Here is a 25,009-nt window from a genome sequence, read left to right on the forward strand (position 1 = left end):
GTTTGGATCATTCAACTTGATTCTCTCTGTATTCAGGAGTATCTAACTCCAGCATTGGATGTTCACCAAAAAAGCTTGTTATGGTAGGAAAGTGTTCAGGGCAAACAACTTAGAATATATGCTCACCCAACTTAGAATATATGCTCACCCAAAAGGCAAGTCCCTAAAATAATTGTGAAGGTAGAAGACATGTAACGAGAACTTTAGAGGGTGAGCAAGAAGAGCAGAATTCTTAATGCACCATGCACAAAAGTGATCAAGAGGCTCTGGAGGTATTGAAGATGGTGGCTATTCTTTAAGGGAGGGTGATACGATTACTTGACAAGAAGCCCAAAAGATCAAAGCAGAGGAGGCTAGACAAGAGAGCGAAGTGGGGTGGCACAAGATAATGTAAATGCCTGCACGGAGGAGTTCTGAGATGATGGCTATAGCATATACAAGCTCTACTGCCTAAGAAATATAGTGGACAACATGATTCATTGGTATTGAGAAAGAGGTGAGGGAGCTGGAAGACTACCCAAGGATGATCAAGATATAATGAAAACTGAGGGTGAGAATGGTGCCTCGTTGGATTGCTGCAGCTGCACAGAATTGTTTGCTAGTGTTGCATCTCAATGTGGATTATTTTTACATCAACCATGTACTGTAAACAATGCCATGATGCAAGAATCAACGTACCCATGGCACCATTTGGACTATGGGTTTGTGATTATTTCAAGTGTCGTGATTATAGTGCTGGTCATTATGACACGAGAAGATTTAGCCCATAATTTTGATAAGAAAGGGGCATATTTGACATTCGATCCCCTTGAGCTACAAATTCATTTGATCACATGCTTGTCTTGCAGATTGCTGGAACACGAGTGGGCTGTTTGTCAACATAGATAATTAGTGGGGATATGATGTATGCTATGATGAGGATGATTAAGGGAATGGATCAGCTTTGTCCATTATTGCTTAGAATCCATGTGAGTGGCAAGGCCGCAAGCATACTTCTAAGGCATAAATGGGAGGGGCGATTCCATTGCCCCATGCCATGGGATGTTGAGAGGAGGAGCTCAAGCTGCTGAGAGGAGATCACTTCAGCAGCACACTCCAGTTCAGTAAACCTGAGCTCACCTCACCTTTTGTAAGATGGTGTTGGAACATATAAAGCGGCTTTAAGTTGAGCTTTATGTCAAACGGGAAAAGCCCAGGGACTTAGATGTGTTAGTTTTGTTTCTATTGATTTTGATTTGAAGTTTATTTGCATTAGAGTATTCTATTTTCATATCTTGGAAGGGGGAAACCTTGGTTTCTAGTGATTTGATGATTTTGAAGCCCATATTGAACTTGTTGCATTGAGCCAAGGAATAGCTTAGTAGTGAAATCCACTACGAAAATATAAGCATTAAGCTCCATTCGGTGTGGATTAGAGTGGGTAATTTTTCATTCATTGTTGAAATTAATAGCTTAGAAGCATGCAAAATCAATAAAAAACACTTAAAACACTTGTATAACCACCATTAGATTAAGATCCTTAATCATCTCCCATCAAGTCCAAAAAACTTAAAAAACTCCAAAACCACGCCAAATGAGCTCTCGGGTTGGGAGATGAAAGCCCACAGTCAAGAGAAAAAAAGATGTGAGTCAACACGTGAGCCTAGAGACGTGACTTGTGAGTTTGGATACGTAAGTCGTGAGTTTTGAAACATGAGCCAATAGATGTGAGCCAACTAGACGTGATTCTACAAGTAGGTTTACCTAATATTGTACCATCCAATTATTATTGCCTTAAAGATTTATAAGGACATGCCTACTTATGTCCTTTAAGGATTTTTCGATCATACAATATGGACCAGCTACAATTTTCAAGGAAAATTCTTGTCCTTTCTAATTATTGGGACACTAAAGTATACACCAACATTGTCATAGGTCTAGTGCAACGTGTCCCAGGTTGGTCTATTTTGTAAAAATAAAGTACGTGAGCTTAGTTTATACACAAAAAACATATGAGTCTACAGGCGTGAGTCAATACATGTGAGCATAGAGGCATGAGTCAACACACGTGAACCTAAAGATGTGAGCCTAGAAAAAAAAAAAAGAAAACAAAAAAATCTCAAAACGCATTTAAAAAAGCGTATTGATGATTTTAAAGCCCATATTGAACTTGTTGCATTGAGCCAAGGAATAGCTTAGTAATTGTGATTAGGAGGGAAATCCACTACGAAAATGTAAGCATTAAGCTCCATTTGGTGTGGATTAGAGTGGGATAGTTAACTTTTGTTCATGCATTTCATAATCTTTCATTCATTGTTGAAATTGATAGCGTAGAAGCATGGAAAACCAATAAAAAACACTTGTATAACCACCATTAACTAAGATTAAGATCCTTAATCACCTCCTATCAAGTCCAAGAAACTTAAAAAACTCCAAAAACTAGGCAAAATGAGGTCTCGGTTTGGGAGATGAGAGCCCACAGTCCACGAGTCAACACATGTGAGCCTGGAGATGTGACTTGTGAGTGTGGACACATAAGTTGTGAGTTTTGAAACACGAGTGAACAGATGTGAGTCAACTAGACGTGATTCTAGAGGTAGGTTTATCTAATATTGTACCACCCAATTATTATTGCCTTAAAGACTTATAAGGACACACCTACTTATGTCCTTTAAGGATTTTCTTGTCATACAATCCGAACCAGCTACAATTTTCAAGGAAAATTCTTATCCTTTCTAATTATTGGGACATTAAAGTATACACCAACATTGTCGTAGGTCTAGTGCAAAAAATTTCGTGTCCCAGGTTGGCCTATTTCATAAAAATAAAGTACGTGAGCTTAGTTCATACACAAAAAATGCGTGAGCCTAGAGGCATGAGTCGATACACGTGAGCCTAGAAGCATGAGTCAACACAAGTGAACCTAAAGAGGTGAGCTTAAAAAAAATTACAGAAACAAAAAAGTGTAAATAAAAAACTATATTTTTGTAGCTTGAGCATAATGGATGTGTCTAAAATCAGTTCCAGACTTGCTTTAAGAAGCACTAGAGACCATTTTACTAGAGTAAAACCCTTCATGCAAACTTGATCTAGACTAATTATTGGAAATGATAGTACAATCGACTATAGTACATTAAACCGCACTTCCTCAAACCCAATCTAGACTAATTATTGGAAAAAACGATAGTACAATCGACCATAGTGCATTAAACCACACTTTCTCAAACCCACTCAGCCTTCATGGTCCTATAGAGCTGATGGACCAACACTCATCTTCTTCCATGTTAAGAAGTCAAAACACCTTCGGATCCACCTCCAGCAAAGAGATTTGGGAAGAAATGAGATAACAAAATGTAGACGTGAGGAAAAGAACATCGTAACACTTGGAAACAGGAGCTGCCCCACGATCCTCTACGAGCCTCAGATTCATCACCAAAATTGGCTCTGTAAACATCATAAACTTCATGTTATGGTCTATTTATGCTCTTCCGAGAACCCTACCATTCTAGCAACAAGCAGTGAAAAAAGCAACAACTAGAAAGCAACAACTGGGATTCTTAATCTCTTTGACCTCCAAGCACCACCAGTGGTTGCTAGCTCCAATCACCACCAAGAAGTTAGATGCACTTCCTTGCAAGGACTCACATCTCTTGTTCTTGCTTGCATAATAAACAAGAGACACATGCACCAAGAATTATACACCAAGAAGTTAGCTGCACTTCCTTTGCAAGGACTCACCGCTCTTGCTCTTGCTCACTCTAGCACAATAAACAAGAGGCACATGCACCAAGAATCATACACTTTACTCTGAACTCTCTCTCTCTCTCTCTCTCTCTCTCTCTCTCTCTCTCTCTCTCTCATACAAGACTAGAACATAAGAGATCAAGTAGATAATCAAGAATCAACTGGACCAAAGGTGGATTGTCATTATCATTTTGGGCTTCACAAATGGGTTTAACACTCCTCCTTACCTGATGTATGTTCCATCCTCGGAGCTTCTTTACAGACTTAATGCCCTGTCCCTAAGCTTGAATTTGTAGTAATTTTTGCATGACTGTAGCTTGTGCAATGTTCTTAGGATATCCAAAACAATGTATCAATCACAAATACTATGTGCATATATCCTAGCACAAACATCTCAAATGATGATAATAGTACAATATCTATTGCTCCTTTGGACCCTTGTTCATATTAAAACATAGTACCTCCTTATCAAAATTTTTAATTGCTTTCCTTTTATGGTGGAGTAATACCATGATCAGCTTCATAAATTGGCATGACACTACAAATAATGGAAATTTATAGCATGTAGACGAGTTTTTCCTTCACTCAGCTACAAATTCCACTGGGGTGAACCTACTTTTTGATTAGCATGAAGAGGGGGTCCACCCATTGCGTTGGCAGGGCCCTTATGTAATTGTGCCTATAGTCCTGTATTGTAAGAAAAACTTTGTGCCATTTGGATTGCATGACAAAATCTTCGATCTTCAAGTTGGCCTCATCTATCACTATCTTTAAATGGCCACCTCGTGTTTGCATGGGATCTTTCTTCTAGTGCATGTAATTGTATGCAATCATATTTGTGACAAGTCTAACCTCAAGCAAATCTTGTAATTTAGGATTTGTGAGATTTTTATTGATGGACACATTCTCAACAAAGTTCCTTCTCCAACCATGGCATGAGCTCTTTCCACTATGGGCATAGGTGTCCTTATTGGATATGGTGTGTGTACGGGAGTCTGCGAGAGCGACGAGGAGTTGTACTATGTATATACCTTGTCCTTGAGTTAAAGGGTGTCACTTGCATCAACACCTTGAAAAAAAGCTTGGGTTGCAACATTGGATTCTCAATTCTAATAAGATCTTCATATTTTTTATAGTGAGTTGTCCTAAAACATCTCGATTAGTATAATCTTTTGGTGAAGCAGTAGGTTGTGGTGTTACCTCAGTGAAGCTGCTCGTTTAGGTGCCGGATGACTCCTGGAGGGAGGTCAATGGGGGAAAGTCAAAATGTAGAGAAGATGAAGCTATGTTAGTAGGGGATTCAATGTTAGTGGTGTCAATGATAGATTCATGAGAAGGGAGAAATTTGGAGGTGAGAGTTCTATAAAGGAGATAAGTATAGTTATATGCATTCTCTCCTGCCCTATCCTCCTTAGACGTTAGTGGGGGCTTAGTGCTATTAATGAACTTATCTAGATCAAATTGATCTTCTTGTGTTATCACACTGGGGTACTCAATATGTTAAATGGAAAAATGAGTATGAGGAGCCCTTGGAGTCACCAACAATGAAGCCAATTATGACAAGCGATCCACCAACTACTTCAGTTTGTCGTTGGTGTGATGCTCCTTTGCTTGTGGCTTTTAAATGCTCACTCAATTGTTGTTCTAATTGTGTAATCTGTGCATCCTTTTCTATGAGCAAATCTACGGGGCCACTTCCCATGTTTCCCTTGCTTGTAAGAGTTGGGCATACATTGTCTTCGGTTCTCTTGTTCTTCCTTTGTCATGTATTTTAGCTGTTGTACGATCTTTGAAAGTAACTCCCCCTTTGATTGCATTTGTGTTTTCACCTCTTGGATGGAGTCTGTTAGATGTGCTATAACCTTTTGGTGGCTATTAATAGCCAACTCCAACTATTCCTAGCATGATTGGATTTCAGCATGAAGAGAATGGATTGTATGGGCATGTATGTACTCTTTCACTCTCAAGATACTCTATCCTTTGGTTTTTTATTTCTTCAGCCTTGTGCAGATCTGTTATTTGCTCCTTAGCTAGATTCTTGCTTGCTTGCTTCAAAGTTAACCTCTGTTTCTGGAGTTTTACCTTTAATTCATCTGATTGTTTTGTCTCCTTTTGTAGTTTTTATTCATAATCTTCATTGGTGTCCTACCTTTGCTTTTCCTATTGCCTTTACTTGTGCTTTCAACCTTTCAACCTTTTGGACTTTGCTCTTTGTTCTTTTAGGTCTTTCATATTTTTGACTTGAATTTTGAGGTATGTCTAGCTTTGCACTTATCTCCATCTTATCTTCATGTTTTTGTTGCTGCTCCTGAGCTCTTTGCTTGGCTTTGGTTCTTTTTGACCTCTCTACAATCAGCTTGTCCTGTGTTCTTTCTAATTTGTCTTCACAAGCTTTAAGTTTTTTCGTGTGTGCAAGTGCATTGTGGTCCAATATGCAACTAGTTAACATGTGACAATGACACTAACCCTTCATTGTCATTATCTTCCTTTGATGGGGTTGTCATGTAAGATTGTGCATCTCTGTACTTCTTCCTAAGGAAATGTTCCAAAGCAGTCACATAACTCAAAATATTAGGCTCTTAGAGACAATAGCGAAAGGTCTATGAGGAATCCTGGTACCGACATTTGTATTCTAAGTTCTTCCTTTGATTCCTTTGCATCTTTAGTTATTTCATATTTCCTTAAACATCTAGCTTTATCTGCTTTAGTGTGGGTAGGCTCTGTTACCTTTTTTATGAGAGGAGTTTCTTCTTCTAAAACTTTCTCTATCTTTGGAATCTCTTCTTGTGGATCCTCTTTCTTTTGCACTTCTTTCTCCGTCTTCGGAAGCTCTTCTTACGGTAACTCTTTCTCTTACACTATTTTCTTTGTCTTTGGAAGCTCTTCCTGTAGCACCTCTTTCTCTTGCACTACTGCCTTGGCTTCTTGATCACCTTCATTTTGTATTTCTTCTTTTGACTTGCCCTCTATTGGTTGTTTCTATTGTGGTGGGGGGAGGGTACTTGGGGCTACAGGCTACATGGGTTCTTCCAGTGGCTTATCTGGAGCTTCCATTGTGGACTAGACAAATTATGCATAAAAGAGTAGAGGCTCTTGTTGTACTTGTTGAGGAGCTTCAATTGGAAGTGTTGCTTGAGGTTTATCGAAAGTGACACACTTAAATCCTATGTTAGGATCAAGCATGGTAGATAATCTTGTTGGAGTGGGAAACAACAATCATCTTTTTCTAAACTGGACTTAAGAAACGTTGGAAGAACAATTAAAAAAAGGAAGAAGATGAGACCGATTCAAGCAAAAAGAGGTGTGGTCTCTATCTTGTGTGTGTGCATTGTTGCAATCCTAACCCTAATTCCAACAATTGGTATTAGAGCTACCTTCCTTGACACTTGATCTAATAGTCTGCCTCCCTCCTCAAACGACCCTATTTTTTTGTCTCCGATTGAGATACCCTCTTAGGAGAAGAAGGTGTATACTATAGTGTGCTCTATACAAAGTATACGGTATGGTATTTTCGGGGTCGCGACAGCACGATTCGGTCATATTTTGGGCACCGTAAGGTTTCTACAGACGTTCTGAAGAGGCGTCATTTTGGATTGCTTCTGCTCGATTTAGGGTGTTTGGGCTATGTAGCGGTAAAGATTTGGTGTGCAACAGCATCTACAAAGTCTTCAACAACATCGACCATCATACTTTCACGCCAGTAATACTTTATTCTCTACTCTGTGTTAATTTTCATACACTTTATAGGTGATTCAGTCAGTTTGGTAGCCATCCAAGGTTGCATTCCGTGAATACTGAGTACTTGCAGTGTGTTGAAAGATTTTGCATTTAGTAGAAAGTCATGGCTGGCAGTAGTGATGTATTCAACATGTTGTCTGCTGAGGAGGACAAACTTGATGGGACTAACTACCCATTGTGGTCCTATATGATGAGGCATGTATTGGTTGCTAGGCCTTTGAAATTTGGTCAGTGGTGGTGGTGAAACTCGTCCTGTTTCACAACTACCAATGCAACCAGGTGCTACAGGTACATCTGAAATAGAATCTGATATAGATGTGGCTCCTCCACATGCACCACCAGTACCTTCCACTGCTGCTCAAACGAGATGGGATGGAAGAGATGCACACGCATATGCATTGCTTGCACTTTCTATGAAGCGAAGCATTATTCCTCATATTCGGTCATGTAAGACTTCAAAACAGGCATGGGATGCACTTGTTGCATTATACCAAGTGCGCAATGAAGCACATATTACATATTTGCAGATACAGTTGGAGTTTGAGCACATGAATGAGGGAGACTCAATGGACAGCTTCTTGACCAAGATCAAAGATTTTAAGGTGCAACTTACTAGTGTGGATGAGATATATCTTGATCGTACATTGGTGCCCACAATTTTCAATGCATTGCCGGATTCTTATCAGTTTTGCCTCTATCCTTAGACTCATGATGAAGGAAAATCCAAATTCTCTTACATTTGATGAGCTGGTTTCAGTACTCTTGCAAGAAGAGTAGTCTGGGCAGAACAACAGATCTAATATGCGAGTTGGTGACCAAGCTTTTGTTGCCAATCAGAAAGGCAAAGGTAAAGCTTCTTTGCATGGTGTTTATAAGCCAAGATCAGAATCCTTAGGTAAGAATACAGAGAAAGAAGGTGATAAGCCAAAAAAGAAGGGCAAGTGTCACTACTGCAAGAAACCAGGGCACTACATACATGAGTGTAAGAAAAGGCTAGAGGAGAAAAAGAAAGAATCAGGCATGATGCATATGCACCAAGTGCAGAGAAGAAGGAATATGCAAGTTTTGCTCAAGATGATTGGGCATGGACTTCTGTTCATGATGTATGCATATCAGTGTGGCAGAATCAGATGCTTGGTACTTTGACAGTGGTGCTAGTAAGCACATTAGTTCACAAAAAGGTTTGTTGTCATCACTGGAATCTGTCCCAAGTGTAGGAACCATCACATCCCCGCATACTCTGTTTTCTGCACACAAACCAGAGCATTAATTTGCTAATCAGTGATTAATCAGTGCTAATCACTGTATTTTGGTGCAATTGAGGGTTCAAATTAACCATTAGGTATCTGATACAGATCCCTATAACTTCAGATTTCAAATTGGAGTTGGTTTGATACTCCAACCATCCCGTACAAATTGGTTACCCTCAATTTAATGTAATTTCTGGTGATTTTATGCTGATAAAATTATTGTAATCATCTATTAAACACCAGATTGAGTTGTAAAAGGGTAGACACTGCCCTTGAATCTTGAATTTGGATCAAGAGGTAAGACCCCCTTCACATCACCATGAATTCAGCACAGGAAATAGCCAAATTTAATGGGGAACAGTTTTATACATGGCAGACAAAAACCATGTATTTGCTGATGAGGAAAAATCTGTGGGGATTAGTTGAAGGGAGAGATGAATGCCCAGAGAGAGGAGAAAATGAGTGGAAGAGTAGGAATGAAAAAGCATTGGGACTTATTGCACTCAGTTTAAATGATGAGATCATTCATCATATCACAGTGGGCAAAAGATGCATGGGATGAACTCAATAAACTATTTGGTACACAAGCAAAAAATTCCAAGATAAATCTGTTAATGCAATTCTACAAATTGGACATGAAGGAAAGTGAACCTTTAATCACACACTTGAACAAATATAAAAGCATTAAACAACAGCTGGCAGCTATTGGCAAAAAGGTAGAAGATGATGAAGCATTAGCTGTACTTCTGAAGAGTGTGGACAAAGGAGATTATGAAAACATTGTAGCAACACTAAAGAATGTACCTGAATTGAAGATACATGAGATAGAAGCAGCTCTACTGGAGCAAGAGAGCAGAGACAAAGAGAAGAAAGGGCTCGACTCAACAGCAGGAGAGGAAAAAGCATTCTTCACCCGAGGAGGATTCTCTCGAGGACGAGGACGAGGAAGAGGCAGAGTAGGAGGGAGGACCTTCACTTGCCACAAATGTGGAAAGCCAGGACACATGGGGAGAGACTGCTACAGCAAACCCAGTGAAGAAGGAACGACATCGGCAAACTTCATGGAGGCTCCAAGGGAAGTGGAGTCGGATCATCTTTTCTGAGAGAGAGAGAGAGAGAGACCCCACAACCCAATGTAACCTGCCCCAACAAAGTAAAACCACCTCTGAGCCACCGATGATGTAGGCCACGTGGTAGATGTATGTGTGAGCACTTTAGTCAAGGTCGCGGGCACTTATAGTAGCCTTGGACACATTGAGAGAGAGAGTGTCAAGGACTATGGAGTTTAGGGACTTGAGGCACTGGTCGCGGGCTATCAAGTAAGAGGGAAACTTGGTATAGGGTCCAGGTGTGCTAGGATTATTCACTTGAGGGGAGGTGTTGAAATATACAAGTGAATAGGGTGTGTGTGGGAACAAGCTCTTGGTTAGAGGCTGTAAGGGAATTTAGGAGAGTGTGGAGATATTCTGGGAGTGAATCATGGAGAAATCAATGGGATTTGATGCTTGATGTAAACTCTATAAATTGAGGCATAGCCCTAATGAGAATTTGCTGGTTTTTGAGTATCCATGCTTACATTAATCTATGTGCTAATTATTCACTAATTACGTCTTAATCATTTGCTAATCACTTTGTTAATTATGTTGATTCTAGTGTATGATCCACCATAGCTCATCATTTTGCTCAAATTTCAACAAAAATGTGGGTGGAGAAGCAGCTACTTGTAGCTCAGGGCTACTACGAAGGTGGCAATCCAATTTGGGTGCCTCGACAATCAAAGCCTCTTCCTCAATGCAACACGCAAAGGCCAAAGAAGAATAAGCCCGGAGCCAACGCCTCTTGATCGACCATCCTCACCCCAAAGGAAACGACTGCATGCTCAAAAGCCTTAACATTACAAGCCACTCAACAAGAGACTCAAGTCTCATCGTCAACAATGCCTATGAGTCTCAAAACCTCAACCACAGTGCCAACCAATGTGAAAGGGCCCCAAACCTTCCAACATGACAGGCAAAATCAAGGTATCTTAATGGTATCAAAATGTGGGTGGAGAAGCAGCTCAGGGCTACTACGAAGGTGGCAAAATCCAATTTGGGTGCCTCGACAATCAAAGCCTCTTCCTCAACGCAACACTCAAAGGCCAAAGAAGAATAAAAGCACTCAACATCGCCCACAAAAACCTAGGCGAGTTCTCAAAGAACTCCAATAACTTAACAAGTGTGGGTACCAAAAAAATTACTGTAAGCTCAAGGGTACTACGAAGGTAATACTCAAGCTTGGATTCCCAAACACATCAAGAAGTGCCCCAAGCTTGGTCAAAGAAATAAGCCTCAAGGGTATCAACAATTAACTCCTAATGTTCATCAAAGATGGGTGCCTATGAACATGCTTCAACAACAAGGGTACTATGATGGAAATCCCATCATATGGTTGCCAAGATTGAACAAAGGGAGGAATGTTTTACCAACGACTTAAAACCCAACAGCTTTACCTAAAGTTTGACAAGAATGGAGGCCCAAGAAACACCAAGGAAACCACTCAACCCCTCTCGTGTGCATTCAATATCTACATAAGAGCTTGTGTGTTCAATCAACCCCAATGATAACCAACCAGAAGTTGTACCTACCGCCTCGATAACACTTGAACCACAAATTCAAGAATCAATTCCTACGTCTGAAACAACAAAAACTTATGAGTGCATAAAGAACAAACTCACAATTATCTTTTCACCCCTTTTGGATGAGAAGCATAAGTGTAGAAGCTCCAATATAGACATAAGAACCTATTCTCTCAAAAAGGAGAGTAGCCACAAGAACTTGTTGTTTGCAAAAATAAAGAAAGAAAGACAGGAAAAAAGAAAGAAAGAAAAGAAAAGAAAAGAAAAGTGACAAAAAAGGGAGTCACAGTATGGCCTACCTACAAAATGGTAGAATATCACAAGAAACTCTCTTCACTAGCCAATACATTTTTGTTAAGCTTATAGCTTACTATTCTTTTGGCTGAGTTAATGTAGCAACTGTTCCATGAGTATATATCCATACTCATGCAATGGAGAATATTTGCACCAGAGCCTTGCCATCGACAACCTTCCAAGTACATCTCTGGATGGGGGGGCCATGGTGGGCGGAAGCCTGGTCAATGGTACAACCCAAAGCTTGGAATTTTCCTTCAAATTGCAAGCCTCTCCAAATGAAGACATAAATCTTCACAACACATTGATATCTAATTCTTGGTGAAAATATCTATATTAGCCTTGCAAGTCGAAGTAATTCTTTGATGCCTCACCAAACAAGTGGCTACTTCAACAAGCGGCAGCTCAAAAAGAGTCCTCAATTCATATACTTTATGTATATCTGCATCATAGAGCCCTTCAATATATATAAAAGTTTAAAAAGCACATGGGAAGAAGCATGCAAGAATAAGGCCTACTCAACAACATTTGATAAGAATCCTTCCACAAAAAGGGACATCATCAAAAGCCAATTTCTTCAAACGATGAATGTCACTTCAATGAATTAGATGAGGAACTAAGAAACACAATCTCATTCTGGTGATTATGTCTACATTCCTACGGATCCTTCCTTCTCTTCTCCCCCATCATTAACATCTAACTTTGCTTATAATTGCCAAAAACAAAATGTGCAAAGAATTTAACCCCCATAAAAACATGCTCACAAAAATATAAAAATGTAATCACTAGTAAAAAAACCACCACCCCCCACCCCATTAGGAATTCCCGCTAATCTCTAACCCTTTCCTTTACTAACTAGCCTTTCTTATTCCTTCCGGCGGCGGCAGAACAAAGGCCATTGAACATTAATCAATATCAAAAGCCATCAACAAAACTTGTCAATTCTCCCCACACAAAGGTCTTCCACGTGATCACGAGGATACGATCGGCATCACGAAGGGGAAAATGTTAACCCATTCCTAGGGTTAATAAGAGCTACTACCATTATATTATATCACGGAGCCCAAGGAGATGTTTAATTGGTTTTACAGATACACTTTTGGGTGAAAATTATCCATGGAAAGGGCATGTATGAGTAATCTAGCAAGGGCAGCACGAAATAATGCCAAACAGAGAAGATCACTAAAGTGGAAAGCTGGCACAGGACCAACACGTCATGCAGCATGGAGATCTTCACGAAGATGCATAGGAAGAATTTGGAAGTAGAAACAACACTTTGAAATTGAAAGTATTTGGAATAAAGTTGTAAACATTTTTGACTTAGGAAGTAGACAACATTTAGACGAAAATTGTAAAGCTTTTCGACTTGAAAATAAAAAATAATTGCACCATTCCATTATATTAAAGATTTATAGTGAAAATATTTACAACAAAAAGAGCTAATTGCTCTTGAGTCTCTTCTCTTCTTGCTCCCCCTCTTCAGTAGGCATTTTTCCTTTATAATGAAAAAACCTCTTACGACTATAGCCCTTGAGTGACTTTACATCCTCCACTCCTGCACCTAGGACATAGCTTGCATAACATAGGAAATAACCTGCTCGAGAAGGCCAAAAACTAGGGCTGTATCCAAAGATACGGATTGCAGCACACTTCTCTATAAGCATGACTTTAAGTATATTATAAGGTATAAATGCATACCTTGTATACCTAGATAGGGCTTTCAGTGTAAGGAGTGGAATCTCTGCATCCCTGGAGTACTTGCTATGATATATAATAAATATATTTTTGTCGATAGAAGAGACGTAGTGTGCAAGAGCGGCATCTTGCCCAACTCTTGCACGACCAGCACCACCTCGTCCAAGAAATCCATCGGCGTCGTCAAGCTCTATCTGCATTGACAACAAAGAACCAGGAGGGAATAAACTAAAGTAAGCAATAATTCAAATAGACTGAAGCAATAAGAATTAAACCAAACAAACTAAAGAAATAATTAATTCAGGCAATAGACTTAAGTAATAATTTACCTTCTGGTTCTCGTCCTCCTCCAACTTGGCTGCATCCCAAAGGTTGATGGAGCCCTCTTTATTTTCTTGGTCAAGTTGGGAACAGGTTCCTTGCCAAACTTAGAAATGCCCATATCCTGTTGAAGGGCTTGAAATTCTTCCTCTGAAGAAAGAGAAACTTCATTCTCCTTGGCGTTTTTAAAGCACAAGGACATTGCTTTTGGGGCCTCTAAGAAGTTTTTTGTCACTTCTGTGTCCAATGCGAGAAATTCATCCTTATGCTCATTCTCTACATTGAGAACACCGGACGCAGCTTCACAACTGTCTGCTATTAGCAAGATAGTAATCCTCCTTGAAATTGTAGAGTTTTTGAATGTGGGAGAGAAGGAGGTAATACTTCCCATTAATTAGGAAGGACGGTAGCCCAGGGATGACAAAATTGGACGTCAATCGCTCCCCATGGACGGATGACGTTCCTTCATCAATGATGGTGGAGGCCTTAAACTCTGCCACATCAAAATTTGTGCTGAGGAGTTCCTCCTCCTTCTCGGACACAAGGTCCAGTACCTCTTCTTCTACAAAGACTGAGCACTTGAAATAAAGGACTGTTTTGATTTATAAGTCCTTCCTTTGAGCTCCTCTTTTGTGTAATCCTCCTTATCTCATGAAGAACGAGATAGGCAACAAACCTAAAATGATATTCTAGCAACATGCATTTCCTGCCATCATGCACTGGGCACATGTCAACACAAATCTTGATACATTGATCATCTGAGTAAGTGTCCCACATCTTTGACATGCTTGAATTAGAGATGAGGTGATTGCGAAGCTTTGGAAAAAGCCGGCTCGCACAGTGGACAGTATGGAAGGCGAGAATATTTCGAGCACAGAGAAAAGAAGAAAAAAACTCGCACCATCTTTATATAGGCCAAATAATAGGGCTGACATCACATGATTGAGGATCGAACGCCACATGTGGTGGGGCTTATATCATCGTCGATTCTCACGAATTGCCACTTATAGGGTTGATGCAGTCGACGTCATGATTACGTTTTGCTCTATAAAAAGGAGGACTATTTTCTTTTCCACGATTTTTTTCCATTGCATTTCTCCACGCTTTGCTCGTGCAGCTCACTGAATCCATCCATCCCAACCCTTGTTTCAAGTGCCTATAAGTTTTTCTCTCTCTTCCCCTTTTCTTTCGTTGATTTCGTTCACAGTGCGATATGCCATTCTCCATGTTTTCAAATCGACATATCGCCTTCATGGTGGACGATTGGGTGAATTTTATTGATAAGTTCTCTCTTCCCCTTTTCTTTCACTGATTTCGTTCACGGTGCGATATGGCCATTCTCCGTATTTTCGAATTGACATATCGCTCCGTGGACAGTTGGGTGAATTTTATTGATAAGTTCTTGTTTCGTTCACTGCGCGCAAAATTAACGTTGGTCCACATTTGGATTCACCTTATCGGGCGGTGTATGGTGGTCATGTGACTTTTGGCTAATTACTATGCCTTCTCTTTTCTAGTACTGCATGGTGTGCACGAAACAGACTGTCGAGAGGGTTTCAGTGCGAGCGCCAGATATCCAGCGCCAAATCCAATTCCGGTTCTAGATCTTCCAGAGGAAATTCCAAAGGACGTTTTTTGAATAATTTCTTATTTTGTTTTGTTTTTCCCTTTCCTAATGTTTTTAATTCAATCTGCGCACGTTTAGGGTTGGCATACTGATGTCTTGGTCTTCTTATTGGGGGGCTTGTAGCTTTGCAAGTGGCTTTAAGGAAGTTAGTTGTTGGCTTTATTGGCCGTGCCGACAACGGTCGGATGTGTCGGTGCTTTGAATTTGTCGATGGGTATGGTGCTTGGTGACCGAGGCTTTAGGTTGCCAATGGCTTACTTTGGGTTGCTCTTCGTGTCGGAAAATGGTTTTGTTGTTGAAGAAGTCGGGGCCGAGGGTTCTTAATGTCAGAGAGGTTGGGGTTGGGGTTGGTGTAAAGGCAGATCTCTGTGTGTGTGTGCAGCGCTTTTAGAATCTCTCTCTCTCTCTCTCTCTCTCTCTCTCTCTCTCTCTCTCTCACCCCTCTCCTCTTCCACTCTTCTCTCTCTCCCTCTCTCTTTGGTGTTAGAAATGGAAGGCTACAATTGATTTGCGAAGAAGCTGCCTTGTGCTTCGTGCCACCGACAGTGTTGCCTTGTTAACAGTAGCAATTTTGGTGTACCAGTTGGTTGCTTATGGTTTTTTTTGAGTTCGGGGTTGGCATACGGATGTCTCGATCTTCTTATTAGGGGGCTTGTAGCTTCGCCCCACTGGCTTTAAGGAAGTTAGTTATTGGCTTTGTTGGCCATGTCGATAGCGGATGTGTCGGTGCTTTGAATTTGCCGATGGGTATGGTGCTTGGTGACCGAGACTTTAGGTTGCTGGTGGCTTGCTTTTGGTTGCCCTTCGTGTCGGCAAACGGTTTTGTTGTTGAGGAAGTCAGGGCTGAGGGTTCTTATTGTCATAGAGTTTGGGGTTGGTGTAAATGGAGATCTCTCTCTCTCTCTCTCACTCTCTCGTGCTTTGAGAATCAATCTCTCTCTCTCTCTCTCCCCCTCTCTCTTTGGTGTTTGAAATAGAAGGCTATAATTGATTAAATGGAAAGATGTTGCCTCATGCTTCATGCCGCCGACAGTGTTGCCTTATTACCAACACCAATTTTGGTGTACTGGTTGGTTGCTTATGGTTTTGTCGGGTTCAGGGTTGGCATACCGATGTCTCGGTCTTCTTAGCGGGGGGCTTGTAGCTTTGGTAGTGGCTTTAAGGAAGTTAGTTGTTGGCTTTGTTGGCCATGCTGAGAGCGGATGTGTCGGTGCTTTGAATTTGCTAATGGGTATGGTGCTTGGTGACCGAGGCTTTGGGTTGCCGATGGTTGACTTTGGGTTGCCCTTCGTGTCGGCAAATGGTTTTGTTGTTGAAGAAGTTGAGGCCCAGGGTTCTTATTGTCAGAGAGGTCGGGGTTGGGGTTGGTGTAAAGGGAGATCTCTCTCTCTCTCTCTCTCTCTCTCTCCTTTCACTCTTCTCTCTCTCACACCTCTAACACACCCCCACACTCTCTCCGTTGTTCTCTCTCTCTCTCTCTTTGGTGTTAGAAATGGAAGGCTACGATTAATTTGCGAAGATGCTGCCTCATGCTACACTCTCTTGGTTTCAGTTTCAAGAAACATATACAAAATGAATAAAAACTAAGATTGATGGAAATTTGTAAACCACTTGTAAAATCTACTTACTTGAGAACATGAAAAAGTCACATAACATGCAAAGGCTAGATGAAGCCTTGGTCTCCAATGTGAGGTTACACCTATATATGGACCTTGGATAGTAGCAATGTACTTACTAATGAGCATGTGTTTCTTTCTTGTGAGCATGAATGCCATGACTTTTTGCAGGTTTGACAAGTTTCTTGCTAGGGCCAAAAGTAGACGAAAAGACGAGGTAGATAATCATGATGGGAAGCACCAACAACAAAGCTGAGGCCAAAAACCATACAAGCTTGTTGCTTGCTAATGATGCTAGAAACTCAACCTTCTTCAGTGTTCCTTACATGCTATGATAAATTGTGGTAGAATAACACCCCCATCTCTTCACACATACACACTCTCTCTCTCTCTCTCTCTCTCTCTCTCTCTCTCTCTCTCTCCACAATGTAGGGTGCTAAACTGAATCAAAAAAATATGTAAAGAGGTTTTTGCGATGGCAAAGTGTGCCAATCTCTCAAAGCAGGTGCTTTAATTTCATAGCTTCACCTGCACTTGAATGCCACCACCGTCATCACCATCATCTCCCTCCCTCTGCGCGTGCCTTTGTCTGCCACTTGTAGACCAATATCCGCCATAGCTGACGAGCTTCAAACTAGAGCGAAAGCTCATTGGACAAGGGGACATCAGTGGGCGGGGCTGGTAAGGGTAGGCGGCTGCACCCAGGCGGGGATGACGACGGTGGAGAGGCTAGAGAGAGGCGGGCAAGGTAGTAGGGCACAGTAGGGGCAAGGTTCATGGGCGGCGAAGGCCCATAGGCTGCACTCGCGCCTTAAAAAAAAAACATTTTTGAAATTAATTAATCGCATTTTTAATTTTCTTTTTTGTAAAATTTTGGCGACTACTAGAATGGAGCAACATACTTCGTGAGAGGACCCCTCATATCCTCTACAAAGTGAGGGCAAGGTAACAATTGTAGGGATCGCACCTAGTACCTCTAGATTACAAGCCACCCTCTTTAACCACTACGCATGTGGTGTGTGTGCATGTGTGGTGTGGGTACACATACAAGTGTAAGTGAGTGTGCGTGTACACGTGCATGGTGCAAATGTGTAAGAGTATGTGGACGTGCGGGTGTGTGCACGATGTGCAAATGTACATGCATCTGAGTGTGTAAATGGGTGTGCACGTGCATTTTTATATATGTTGTGTGAGGTGTGTGTGCATGCGGGGGCACGATGTGTGTACGTGTGTGTGTGCATGGGTGAGTGTGTACATGAGGTACAAATGTGTGTGCACGTGCAGATGCAAGGTGTAAATGGATACGTGCATGACTATGTTATGCATACATGCTGTGCAAATGAGTGCACATACGTGTGCATGCACGAGGTACAAAAGTGCATTCACGTACATGTGTAAGTGAGTGTGCACGTGCATGTGCATGGATGTATGTAAGCCACGAACCCTACGCCCATGTTGTATGTATGTAACGTAGCAGCCTTGCTTAAGTGTACACTGCCTCAAAGAGAATATAAAAAATATAACAAGAAATGTAAAAAAACACCAAAAACACGCACGTGCACACACCATTGCACCTCGTGCATCCACACATGTGCACACTCAATTACATATGTATGTGCAAATAGGTGTCTACACGTACGTGTGTAATTGAGTGTGCACATGCATGTACATTTATAAGAGAGTGCATGTACGAGGTGCAATGGTGTGTGCACGTGCATGTTTTTGGGTGTCATAGGTACCACAATAGCTTATGCAGTGAAACGTGGGAGGAATTTTGTAGATATGGAGAAGGATGAGATTCAAGGTGCTTTAATAGAAATGCGTGTGAAAGGCTATTGGATGAAGATCAAGAAGTTGGTGCAATAGTGATCCAAGAGAGTGAGAAATTTCAATCTGCGAGTCTATGCCTCCACTTTAAGATGATTAACCTAGAGAACTTGCAGATCTGATGTATATTGAATCTTCATTCCTTTCCTTAACAAATGCTGCACATGTAGAAGAAGAAGACAACAATATAGATGAGAAAGATAAAAACCCAGAGAATCTTGATCATATTTTAGATGCTTAGTTTTGTGCTAGATATCGTATTTTAGATTCTTAATTTTTAGCTAGATTTAGGCATGGTAGTGGTAATTATTTTGACGAATAGTTTCAACCTTTATGAAAAGTGTTTAGATTTATTTGTATTTGTTGTGATTTTAACTTGAAGCATTTTGTGACATCTGTTAGTTGTGAGTTGTCTTTCTATTAAGTTTAAAATATGTACTTGTCTTTAAAATCTACTCCATTGTGTGTATCTTAAACAGATTGTAAGTACTCTAATTTTGTTGCATAAAAATGATGTTGTAGACTAAGTAGATCATTGATAAATGAATAAATGTTTCAATATAATATTTTGAATAAATGATTGATCATTTTGGTTTCTAAAGTAGGGTTACCAAGTTTTAGATCAATGTAACTAAAGATTTATAGTATCTCATCTTTTCAATATTGCACGTTAATTCCATTCTAATTCTCTCTAGTATGTATCACTTTATCATTAATAATAGTAAATGATTTTACTCTATGAAAATTATAGATGGTTAGTTATTGTCTATAGTAATACTTTAATAATCATCATTGTCTATGGATATGATTGAATATTTAATCTGAATTGTACATTAATTATAGAAATCACCTTGTGTGGGTGGGTATATAGAAAATTGAAATCATTACTATCCCTAGAATTATAGGAGCACTATGTGCAAATATAAAAAACATCAATGGTGATGTGCTTATATGGATAAAAACATTATAGAAAGAGATAATGTGAAGAAAATACAAATCATTAATCGATGTGTCTATTTGACAATACCTTTTTGAGCTTAAAAAAATAGTGAGTTAAAATATTAGATTATAACAACTCATTCTTTTGACTAGAAAAGTCTATATTTTATCATAATAGAAAATAAAATAATGCAAAGCCATTTCTTCCTAAATATATTTATGCTAATAAAATACCAATAGAAGTGTATGAAAGTAGTAAAAAGATATAGAAAAGTGATTCAGTCCAATTGTATACACTAGGAAGAATATATTTAAGCTAATAAAAATACCAACATGAGTGTATGAAAGTCGTAAAAGATAAAGAAAAGTGATTTAGTCCAATTGTATGCACTAGGAAGAATAGAAATGTAGATATCCTTATATGGAGAGATATACATGTATAGTGATTTTTTAAAATTATGACTAATTTTAATTTATCCACAAACAATAGTCATAAAAGAAGCTTGTTTTCATAGAGTTATCATCTTTGATCATTTTTTAAAACAAAATATAAAGGATTTTGAGGTGAGTTAAAAAAACACTTCGCTTTTAAAAAAACCCAAGAAAACTAGTCTCTTTAAAAAATGTCAATATTGATTTTTATGTAATAACATGTTTTAATACTTTTTTAAGAGAATCTTTGAATAGGTAACATTTTTCATTGCCTAACCAATCCACAATAGTGTTGATAGGGATTTGATTAATGTGATACTCTCACCAAGTAAAATGCTTTTGTAACACACACTAATAAGCAAGTGCCACACATGGCACACTTATCCACCCATAAGAAGAGAGTGTTCACACACTACAAGCATACTTAACCCTTTTAGGGACTATTCACATATACCCCCACATAAAATAGGGGTTCGAACACACACATGAAGCTTCGAATGCCCAACATTTCCAATCTATTTACATAGAAACATAGGTTTGGAAGGATGAGAGATGGGATCAAATATGCAGCTTGTTGAATAGTGAAAAGGTGGGATGCGACTCATGGGAAAGGAAGTTGTATAAATGACTCTTGTATATAAGTGCTTTTAGGTCTTTAATATAGACATTTTATGTTCCAAAGAAAGAAAGAAAGATAGGTTTAGTATGATCCCTTAAAATGAAATTCTTCAAATTCGGGGGCAAATTCTTTTATGTCATTTTTAGCTCCATATTAAGGAGCACTACATTCTAATGTCATAGAAGGTGATTTTGTGTTTGCTATTCTATTAATGGATTAATTGTGAACTAGGCTAGCACAAGGAGGTGCACCCTCATAAAATTAGTGTCATGTCAACGAGAACTTATAGGTATTGCTAGAAAGACCCAACATTTAGTGTTGTGTTTGGCTTTGTAGAGACAGAGTATAGAATGATGCAGAGTTTCTTAAAGCATTAAATGCCAAGTCTTCCTAGTAGTACACTAGGTTCTCCTCAATAGGACATAACATTAAAGCATCGATTCTTTATTAGGTTGCACCTCGTTATCCTAGCTAGGTTCACTTTTTTACTGTTTTGTAGAGCAAAAGAGTCTAGAGAGTTTATGTGTGTGCATGTGTGGGCATATGTATATTACATATATATATATATATATATGAATGCATGTGTGTATGTATACATATATATACACACCACACCTATATACACACATATATATGTGTACATATACACACATATATCTATACATAAATAGATATTTATACACACATTGGGGGGTTGATGACGTCACGATTGGGGGTACATTGAATAATGGGGCAACGTTTGTGACTTAGCAAATGCTTTGTATGTGGAGGGAGAAGTGGCACGATTGTTGAATATACACACTAGGCCTACAAAGAAGACAGGCTTGGCGATACAGACAAGTGCGGAGTTAAGACAGAGAAAGAGAATTTTAACGGGCCAGGAAATGCGTGGTCGCTGGAAAGGACACAAGCTTGACGGCGAAATGGGCTGGGGCAATCCACGTGGATCATGTAGAACCCTGCATGCACGGTAAGCTTCGTGGACACTTTTTTGTGTAGGGGTGATGCTACGTGGCCGCAGTGTCGACCTTGATTCTTTATAACCAGTTCTAGGCTCCTTCACTTCTACTCCCTTGATCTCCAACATAGCTCCGCAGCTCTCTAGGTGTCAACACAATGGTCCCTGCAGCTGATATGGCTTCCCTTCATCAGCTTGCCCCTCCCCCACCCAAGCCCTTCTCCCTTGATGGAGATCGCCTTGCCGACCCTTTCAATTGGGTCCAGTGTGCCAACGCCCTCCGAGGAAGCTTCCTCGATGACCTCAAATCCATGGCTCACACTTACTTCGAGTCTACAGCAATCAAAATTGAAGGCAAATCCCTCACTGTCGCTCAGGTGGCTGCCGTGGCCAGAAGAGAAGAAGTTGTTGTCACCCTCGATGAAGAGGCTGCCAAAGAGAGGGTGGACGAGAGCTCAATGTGGGTTCAGAACAAGATCATGAAGGGTTGTGACGTCTATGGAGTTACCACCGGCTACGGTGCCACTTCTCACCGTAGAACCAGCCAAGGGATAGATTTGCAGAGGGAGCTTATCCGCTTTCTCAATGCGGGCATCTTTGGCAAGAGTGAAGGGAATGCTCTTCCTGTGGATGCCTCTAGAGCTGCAGTGCTTGTTAGAACCAACACTTTGATGCAAGGATACTCGGGCATCAGATGGGAAATACTGGAGACAATTGAGAAGCTCCTGAACGCTAAAATCACTCCGAAGTTGCCTCTGAGGGGGACCATCACTGCCTCTGGGGACCTTGTGCCCCTCTCTTACCTCGCCGGGGTTCTTACCGGCCGGCCCAATTCTAAGGCTGTCACGGCAGAAGGCAAGGTGGTGTCTGGACATGAAGCTCTCCAGATGGTGGGTGTGGAGAAGCCGTTTGAGCTCCTGCCCAAGGAGGGCCTTGCGATTGTGAATGGGACTGCTGTTGGGGCTGGCCTAGCTTCCATGGTGTGCTTTGATGCCCATGTTCTGGGTCTCCTCTCGGTGGTCACCTCTGCTTTGTTCTGTGAAGTGATGAATGGGAAACCTGAGTTCACCGACTCGTTAACCCACAGGCTGAAGCGCCATCCTGGCCAGATCGAAGCTGCAGCAGCGATGGAGTGGATCCTGCAAGGAAGCTCCTTTGTGACGGCTGCTGCCAAGCTCCATGGAGTAGATGCTCTCAAGAAACCCAAGCAAGACCGTTATGCACTGAGAACCTCTCCACAGTGGCTTGGCCCTCAGATTGAGGTGATCCGCTTTGCCACCCAATTGATACAGAGAGAGATTAACTCTGTGAATGACAATCCGATCATTGATGTGTCTAGAGATCTTGCTTTGCATGGGGGTAATTTCCAAGGAACTTCTATCGGCACCGCCATGGACAACATGAGGCTAGCCTTGGCTGCCATTGGAAAGCTCATGTTTGCTCAGTTCTCCGAGCTGGTGAATGATTTCTACAACAATGGGCTGCCGTCTAACTTAAGTGCAGGGCCTAATCCGAGCTTAGATTATGGGCTGAAGGGAGGGGAGATAGCCATGGCTTCGTATACGTCGGAGCTGGAGTATTTGGCGAATCCGGTGACCAACCATGTGCAGAGTGCGGAGCAGCACAACCAGGACGTGAACTCGCTGGGGCTGATATCGGCACGGAAGACGGCGGAGGCCGTCGAGGTGCTGAAGCTGATGAGCGCCACCTACGTAGTGGGGCTGTGCCAGGCGGTGGATTTGCGGCATCTGGAAGAGAATCTACAGGCGGCTGTGAAGAGGGTGGTGGCCGCGGTGGCTAAGAAGACACTGACGGTGGGGGAAAATGGAGTGCTGCTGCCGTCGCGCTTCTGCGAGAAGGAGCTAATTAGCGTGGTGGAAAACGAGCACGTCTTCACGTACGCCGATGATCCTGCCAGCCCCGCCTACCCTCTCGCCCAGAAGCTGCGCCAGGTTCTCGCCGACCAAGCTGTCTGCAACTCCGCCCACGATCAGCTGGATCAGGCTAGCTCTCTCATTTCCCGCATATCCGTCTTCGAAGACGAGCTCCGCGCCCAGCTCCCTCCTGAGCTTGTCAATGTTCGGGCTACTTTTGACAGTGGCCGCCCGCCCATCCCTAACAAGATCCGCGACTGCCGCTCCTTCCCTCTCTATCAATTTGTCCGGCAACAGCTCGGAACTCGCCTCCTCGCCGGCACCCACAACCACTCCCCTGGCCAAGACTTTGAGGTCCTCTTCGACGCCATCTCTGAAGGCAAGCTTATTGCTCCCTTGCTCCAATGCCTAGACGGCTGGACCGCCGGGGCCAATGCTGAGTAGTGAGGATTTCTCCAGCTTCTTGTGTCTACAATAAGAAGTAATTTGGTGTTTATGATTTTTCCATCCCCTGTATACACCTTTTTGAGTTCTGCAACGCATTTCTTCCTCACAGATCCCATAACAATGGTTTAATGTGCCATTATTTATTTATAATTCTACATCTTTTGGTTTTCTGACCCTCTCTATCGATCATTTCAATGTGGCGTAAAGGTCAAGCACAGCAGTGTTGAAGAAAAAACCTAGGTTTAGTGTCAGGTGAATGGCAAAATTCCGAAAAATAATATTTCACAAAAACCTAAATTTTTTAGAAACCTTAAAATAACATTTCACAAAAACCTATAAGTTTTAAAATATGTTAGTTATAATTTTGAGGTTGATTTTAGTTATAATTTCACATAAACCTATAAATTATAAAAGATTTTAGTTATGAATATGAGGTTGATTTTAGTTATAATTTTGTGAGGTGTAAGGTTTTTTAATTGTTACTAATTTGTTGGGAAAAATGTTCTGACGCACAAGTAGTCTTGCAACACCGGAGTGGCGGAGCGAGCGACGGACGGTTGACCACCTGCTGTCGTAACGGTCACGCACGGGTTGTTTAAATTCACTTGATTTCAATGTGGCGTGAATGTCACGCACGCATTTGTCTGGAGTGGCGGAGCTGACACCGTTGAGGGCGGATGTAGTGAAGTTTGAACCACTTGATCTGTGACTCCTGTCACGTCGTTTGTTGAGTCTTGACTGTTTGACGTGCGAAATTTATGTATTTTTGACGGCGCGTAGAATATTTTGGACCACTGACATTTTTCGCTCTCCGGTTGAAATAAGGACATGCTTATAAAGGAACATGGTTTTAAGGCTAAATTTGTATATGTTGTCGGTATTTTAACAAAAAATTAGTAAATTTTTTGAAAGGGTTTAATATATTTTAAACCGGTTTTTTTAAATTTCAACCCGTAAAAATGCATTGAAATGCCTTTTTTGTCTAGTCCTATTAGGGACCAAAGTGGTCATTTTAAATAACTATGGCTATGG

At 41.0% G+C, this 25,009-nt stretch overlaps 1 pseudogene across 1 annotated transcript; it reads left to right on the plus strand.

Annotated features, from left to right (window-relative positions):
- Positions 1–21,772: 21,772 nt before the first annotated feature.
- On the plus strand, positions 21,773–24,156 carry LOC147637204 (phenylalanine ammonia-lyase pseudogene; annotated as a pseudogene). The gene has a single exon (XR_015266351.1). The product of XR_015266351.1 is annotated as a phenylalanine ammonia-lyase pseudogene (transcript).
- Positions 24,157–25,009: the final 853 nt, after the last annotated feature.

The sequence above is a fragment of the Cibotium barometz genome, chromosome 7, assembly GCF_041138505.1.
Source record: "Cibotium barometz isolate CiBa-2024 chromosome 7, ASM4113850v1, whole genome shotgun sequence".
Classification (NCBI taxonomy): Eukaryota; Viridiplantae; Streptophyta; class Polypodiopsida; order Cyatheales; family Cibotiaceae; genus Cibotium; species Cibotium barometz.